Source organism: Rhineura floridana, chromosome 3 (genome assembly GCF_030035675.1).
Source record: "Rhineura floridana isolate rRhiFlo1 chromosome 3, rRhiFlo1.hap2, whole genome shotgun sequence".
NCBI classification, from domain to species: Eukaryota; Metazoa; Chordata; class Lepidosauria; order Squamata; family Rhineuridae; genus Rhineura; species Rhineura floridana.
The window spans coordinates 225,832,146-225,839,669 of NC_084482.1; the positions used below are offsets into that span (position 1 = coordinate 225,832,146).

The window sequence follows — 7,524 nt, forward strand, 5'->3', positions numbered from 1 at the left end:
CCCTGACAATACGCAAAAGCTCCACTGGACGGCTACTTGAGGATGTGATGGAGGCAGAGAAGTGGGCCTTCTCCGCCACACTCACCGCCACACAGTAGGCACGGTTATGATGTTTTACTCATGCCGGATCAGCCTCACAGCACATCTTTCACCATTTGCGCTCTAGCCGTCGTCCAGCCTGTTTCATTGCCCTTAGCTCACTGGTGTACCAAGGTGCAAACCAGGCTCCACAATGCCGGAGAGGGCTGTCAGGGGCAAGCGTGTCAAGATCCAAAGCGCCTCGTTGTTTGACAAGGGCTTCAACAGGGTTACCTGCACTATTTCCTGGAATCTCCCCCAGGGCATTGAGGAATCCAGTGGATTCCACTGGTCCCCAGGTTGGACAAATTAATGACTGATAATGCTATCAATGGCTACTAGCTAGGATGGCAACACTTTGCTTGTGAATACCAATTGCTGTTGGAGCAAACAATTCTGGACCACATAGATCAATGGTCTGATCCACAACTTCAAACATGTAGAATTTTCAGGAGTATCTCATCCATGTTGTGTGATTGTTAACAAGGGAGGTGTTTCTATGTACCGGGAAAGGAATGACTCCCCAGTTATAAAGTTACATGATATCTTATATACATCCTCAAACACTTTAAAGCCCTGAGCAACTCGACGACTGGGTTGCATAAAGGATTGCCTGCACTCATCCAGTCCTGCCTCTACCTTAGGATCTAGCCAGTAAAGGCGATTCGACTGGTGAGCTGGGGTAAAAGTGGAAAGAAAAGCTCTTACCGTTTTTCTCAATTTTCTAATCTTACTTTCCCTCCTCAAAACCCTTTATTATGGATTATGAATCATAGAATAGTAGAGTTGGAAGGGTCCTGTAAGGCCATTGAGTCCAACCCCCTGCTCAATGCAGGGATTCATTGCAGGGAACTGAAAGCATAATGAGGGTAGGTAACTTGGCCAAGGTATTCTCGTCTTTTGACGATTTTGATGTTACTGGTTACGGTAACTGACTGCGTGCATCAGGCTTTTGTTGCTAATATTCTCTGGCTCACCGAAGAGGGCTGTAGCCTGAGGCTTTCTCCTGGGGCTGTCTCTTTCACAGTTCTTCCCCTCGCAGCTGACTTTGGATGGGTGGGAATTTCAAGCCAAATTAATCCAATTTGCACTTTCTGAAACTGTGAGCACAGACACAGGCATCCTTGGAAATCTGCACTTATTCAGACTTTGCGATGTAGTTTGCCAGCCAACCAATGTTTGCAAAAATGATATATTAGTGGAAAGTGTGCGTAAGAATGAATATATGAGTCAAAATAACAAGCAAAAATGTATTTGACAAGAAATGGCTGGCAAAAATGTGTACATTGGCCAAATCTCCCTACAAAAATGTGTTTATTAGGGTAAATTTGCACTAATGAGGATGATTTTTAAAAAAATCAGAAATTACTGCAGAAATGTGGAGAATGGATTTAATTTGCTTGTCTTCTACTGATATATTCTAAGAGTAATTTTCCAAGCCAATATTATTCTCCTCGAAAAAGTAATTTCATTTCTGCATTTCTCTTCCCCCTAACCCCACTTCTTATTGCGTATTACTTTAGAAATATATCTCTGTTGTATCACAGTAGGAGGAAAAACAAGACACATCTGGGCCTAGTGATACGAAGTGGAATATGGACCTGAGAGGAATTCATGTTGTGTGACGCTGTAGAATATTCAGATAACCTTGGTTTCAGCTGGGCATAGAAACAGAAAGGGGGAGAACTGTGGAGATGGAAAAATTGAGAAGTAGCTTGTTGGGCTTGATCTGTAATGTGATCCTTTGTCTTTGCCTTGAAATTCCAACATTATTTTTTTCTCCCTCTTCCCTTTCAGCAGATGATGTGCAGAAGAATGAGAATGATAGGGAACCACCGATGGTGTCACTGGTAAGATTGGCCAGGTGTGAACCACAAAAAGAGATGTTTGGAAATCACAGGGGACCCAAAACATCTGAAAGAAACCAGTCAAAGAGTGGGAGGAAGAAATCCTCTATTTCTCAGACTTTGTGTCAAAGAACCCACACTGGGGAGAAGCCATTTAAATGCACAGAGTGTGGAAAAAGTTTTAGAGTGAGCAATCATCTTACTGTACATCAACGAACACACACGGGGGAGAAACCATTTAAATGCACAGATTGTGGACAGAGTTTTAGTGAGAGTGTTAACCTTACTTTACATCGCAGAACACACACCGGGGAGAAGCTATATAAATGCATGGAGTGTGGGAAGAGCTTCTGTCGGAATTACTCCCTTACTTCACATCAACGAACCCACACAGGGGAGAAACCATTTAAATGCAGGGAGTGTGGAAGGAACTTCAGTGTGAAACATAGCTTCACTCAACATCAACAAACCCACACAGGGGAGAAACCATTTAAATGCAGGGAGTGTGGAAAGAGCTTCCGTCAGAGCTGTCGCCTTACTTTACATGAAAGAACACACACAGGGGAGAAACCATATAAATGCATGGAATGTGGGAAGAACTTCAGTCGAAAGGATTCCCTTACTTCACATCAAAGAACCCATGCAGGGGAGAAACCCTTTAAATGCATCAAGTGTGGAAAGAGCTTCCGTCGGAATTATTCCCTTACTTCACATCAAAGAATCCACATGGAGGAGAAACCCTTTAAATGCATTGAGTGTGGAAAGAGCTTCAGTCGGAATGATTCCCTTACTTCACATCAAAGAATCCACATGGAGGAGAAACCGTATGAATGCATGGAGTGTGGGAAATGCTTCAGTAACAGAAGTAACTTAACTTCACATCAACAAGCACATACAGGGAAGAACAGATTTGAATGCAAGGAGTGTGGAAAGAGCTTCAGTGCGAGCAATAAACTTAAGGTGCATCACAGAATACACACAGGGGAAAAACCATTTAATTGCACAGTCTGTGGAAAGAGTTTTAGAATGAGCAGTCATCTTACTGTACATCTACGAACACACACGGGGGAGAAACCATTTAAATGTATGGAATGTGGAAAGAGTTTTAGTGAGAGTGGTAACCTTACTTTACATCGCCGAACGCACTCCGGGGAGAAACCATTTAAATGCAGTGAGTGTGGAAAGGGTTTTATTCGCAATGATCATTTAACTTTACATCAAATAACCCACACAGGGGAAAAACCCTTTAAATGCAGGGAGTGTGGAAAGAGCTTCATTGCGAAATGTGGCTTGACTGAACATCAACGAACCCACACCAGGGAGAAACCTTTTCAGTGCATGGAGTGTGGAAAGAACTTCAGTGCTAACGGTGCCCTCTCTAGACATCAACGAACACACACAGGGGAAAAACCATATAAATGCATGGAGTGTGGAAAGAGCTTCAGTGACAGCAGTAAACTTAATGCACATCATACAACACACACGAGGGAGAAACCATTTAAATGTGTGGTGTGTGGAAAGAGTTTCAGTAAGAATCGTCACCTTGCTTTACATGAAAGAATGCATGCAGGGGAGAAACTAAATGAATGGAATGCGGAATAAACTTCAGTGTGAGCCGTACTCTATGTCTTTAAAGTAGAGGACTGGTGGAACTTAGGTGGACCAACGTATTTAGCAATGTTGAGTATGTAGTTGCCAAGGCCATACTGCCGTGATCACACCTGATCTCATCTGAGGTCGGAAGCTAAGCAAGGTTAGTCCTGGTTAGTACTTGGATGGGAGACTGCTTAGGAATACCGGGTACCGTAGGCTTGGAGGAAGGCAATGGTAAACCGCCTCTGAATACCTCTTACCATGAAAACTCTATGAATATATCCAAAAAAAGATTCATAGGGTTGCCATAAGTCATAATCGACTTGAAGGCATATAACAACAGGAACAAAAAGTATGTAGTTAATTGTAATCTTGCAGGCTCCCCAAGATTAAAGCCCTACACGGCTTTGGGCCAGGGTACCTAGAAGATCGTCTCACCTCTTACATATCCAACCAATCACTGCAACTCCCTCCCATTACATATCAGACAAGTGCTGTCTCTATTTTCTTTGGGCATCTACTGAAGACCTATTTTTCCAATCAAACTTTTAAATGGAGATCTTTATCCCAGTTTGTATTTGTACTGGATTTTAAAATACTTTAGTCGTTTTGATGTATGAAATGGTTTTTGGTGTTTTAGGGAAGCAATTAATAAATGGAAATTAAAAATAATGCTAATCCTTCTCTGTAATGGCCCCTTTACCAAGTGCTTGATTTTATTCATTTTGTTTTTTAAATTTGATTTTAAATGTGGGTTTTTATTGATAATTCCGATACGTATTTTATATTGATTAAAATGCCCAGGAAGGTCTTGAAATGAAGAATAAAATGGAGGAAGCATCCAAAGTAGGAAATGCTGTAATAATGGGTGACACCCTAGAACAGTTGGTCATGGAACTGACGAAAGGTACGGCACCCGTGGACTTAAGTGTAACCTCCAAAACCATCTTCTGCTGGGGGCCAAGCCATTGTCAAGCACGGTGTGCACATGTCAAGAACTGCCAAGGTATGAAGAGATGGATAAGCGACGAGCGGGTGGATGGGTTGCTGTAAACAAAGTTTCTGTTCTGCACATCTCAGGAGCAGCTCTGGGTGCTACCTGAAGCCAGATTTGCTGGAGAGTCAGTCTGACCTAGTTCAGGGCTTTATTGAGCATGGATACAGCCTGGTCTGGAATCAAGATTTGATAATGATGTCATGTATGATGTCACAAGCAGGATGAGCTCCAAGTCTTGATGAAGTGGGATACAGTGAACAGTCAGACCCAAGCTTAATACTCTCAAGGTGGATCTCTGTAACAGGTGATGAAAAGGTTAATTTCTGGGTGATACTCCCTTTCAACATTCATTCATTCAGGTGGCCGAGTAAGATTGTCTTCCAGGGTAAGGTCTTCCGTAAGTGACTGTGGAGGCCAATTCTGGAGGTTTCTGAATGACTTCTTGTGGCCCCACTTATGCCAAGAACATACCAGCCTTTGGGTGCCCTTGGCATGTAATGGTCCAATGGTGTTATTTTGTAATTGGCAAGAAGCACTTGACTACTAAATAAGAGCTAAGAAGATGCCCTCAGAAACTGACAGAGCCCAAGCCCTGGAGGGCTGCATTCCATCAAATCAGAGCTTCAGAGGAAACACGTCGCCCTGCAGACCAGGGTTTTTTAACAGATGTTTTGTTTTAATATATTTCAAAGTCTGTTTTAGATGTTTTAGAGTGTTGTTTTTATTTGCTGCCCTGGGCTCCCATGGGGAGGAAATTTTAATATAAGAACTTTTAACCTTTTCTTCTATTCTGGATAGTAAGCAAGTAAAACTAATGTAAGCCTCTTTATTTTTACTTTTGCAAATGTCATATTATGGTTATTTCCGCTCCTCTAGTCACCAGCTGGAAGCAAAGGTGGGGCTGGGTTTGGGGGAGGTGGCTGCTCAGCCTGAAGATGGCCATGGGTCAACCAGGGGTGTGGTTGTCCAAGGTCTCAGGGGGTCTTGGACCTCTTACATTTTGGGAACAGGGTCCCAATGTCTCCAGCATCAGCATGAAAGGGGAGTGTGTGAGCCACTGAGAAGAGTCTTCTAACATGCTTCTTTGTTCTTTCCTGCTGATTAGAGCCAATCAGAGTGAAAGGAGTCAGTCACTGAGAAGACTCTTTTCAGTAGCTAACACTCCCCTTTCATGCTTCAGGTGGGGACCCCTTGGGGGAAGGTATGAGGTCCATGGTGCTCTTTCTCTGCTCCACAGGTTCATGGGGAGAGGGGGTTGGCCGAGGCCCTCGATCCTTGACATGGGGCAGGAAGCAGCGATTTTGCACACCTGTTTGTGTCATGTTGGGGTAAGAGAGTGGGCTCAAAACTCACCATATGCTCAGAGGCACATTGGTAACAATTTGGTAATTCTTCTGAGCTACACAGGAAGCGGATCGGACTGTGAAAGACCAACCCAAATGGTGTTTGCGTTATTACAAATTTGTAGGAGAATGGGCTTTTCCCTCAGGAGAAAGTCGGTGGGTGGGCATCCAATGAAGCTGGATGTTGGAAGGTTCTGGACAGACAAAACTCACCATATGCTCAGAGGCACATGTTACCAAATTCTTCCCAGCTACACAGTAAGCGGATCGGACTCTGAAAGACCAACCCAGATTACGTTTGCATTTCGACAAATTTGTAGGGCAGTCCAATATCTCAGAGAGGAGGTCAGGTCTCCTGCTCCCCTGGTGCGTTCACTATAGCTGCCCCATTTCCCTGCTTTTTAAAGTTTCATAGAAATATCTGTGGGCTATAGATACATTCTTAAACCACAAGGGTTTTTGCCTATTAGTGAATACAGTTATCTGGTTCATTTAAATTCCTGGTCACGTGTGCTACCCTATCAGGGTCCTATCAAGTTCCTGTGCCTACATCCTATTGTAGTAACAGGGAATAGCAGTGGCCCCCTTTTGGGTAGGACAGAAGGTGGAAGGTCTGAATCTGGATGTCTGGAAGAGCCCTTTTCCCTCCCAAGCCCCGCTGAGGAGGGGCATTATTCATTTCCTCCCTCCAGCCTCCGCCATCAGATGTCTCAGAAGGCCATTAAGGGGCGTGCTCAGTTTCAAATTCCCACCCCCAAGACCCCCATTTTACTTGCCGAGCAGGAGGGGGGAAAGTGAGCAGCCACTTTGCAGGATCCAGGGAATCCCAGCAGGCTCTCCCCCTCCAGCTGTGGGGCCCTGAAGGAGCACAACCACCCCAGCAAGGGTGCCTCCTCTCCCCCCAGGCCCCGCCCATTCCCTGGGTCGAACTGCAGGGAGGGCGTGAGGGGGCTGCTTCAAGCCAGGGATGTTGCAATGGAGGTAGCCTGCAGCTTGAGCCCCACTTTGCAGGGGTCTGGGGCTGGATGAAGCCCCTTCCTTCCTCTCTGTGGATTCTAGGAGGGAGGGAGGGTGAGTGGGGGGGCTCTTCCTTCTTTTCGTTCAACCTCCCCAAAGCAAATCCTTCTCCTCCCCCCCAGTCACCGCCACTCCCAAATATGTTGGGCCTCGTTGCCCCTTGCACGCCCCACCTTTCTCCCTGGGGGGCTGTTTCTCTTCTCGGGACATACTGTCTCCCCCAATTCCTTTTGAGGGCAACTTCCTGCCTCTCTAGGCACCAGAGCTCGGTTCCTTGCCCCACTGGAGGACTGACGGGCAGGACTGCTCTCCCCCTCTCCGCAAGCCTTAAGATTTCTTCCGCCCCCCCCCCAAACACTTTGCCCACTATGCAACATCATCTTTGACAGCATATTTCAGGGCTCACCTTTTAAGGCCCCCCCCTCATAAACACCCCCTTGCATGCCCAGCCATGCCAGCAGGGTCCCTTTGTCTCCAGCATAGGATGAGCCAATCAGAGTGAAAGGGGAGCGTGTTAGCCACTGAGAAGAGTCCTCTAACATCGTTTCTTGTCCTTTTTTTGGTGATTGGAGCCAAACAGAGAGCTCTCCGTAGCTAACGCTCTCCCCTTAAGAGCAAACTCTCATGGCCTCCTAGGGAGGGTCTGTTG

The 7,524-nt window shown here is 45.5% G+C and overlaps 1 pseudogene; it reads left to right on the forward strand.

Annotated features, from left to right (window-relative positions):
* The first annotated feature begins 3,619 nt into the window (after nt 1-3,619).
* On the forward strand, nt 3,620-3,737 carry LOC133382569 (5S ribosomal RNA; annotated as a pseudogene).
* The last annotated feature ends 3,787 nt before the right edge of the window (nt 3,738-7,524 follow it).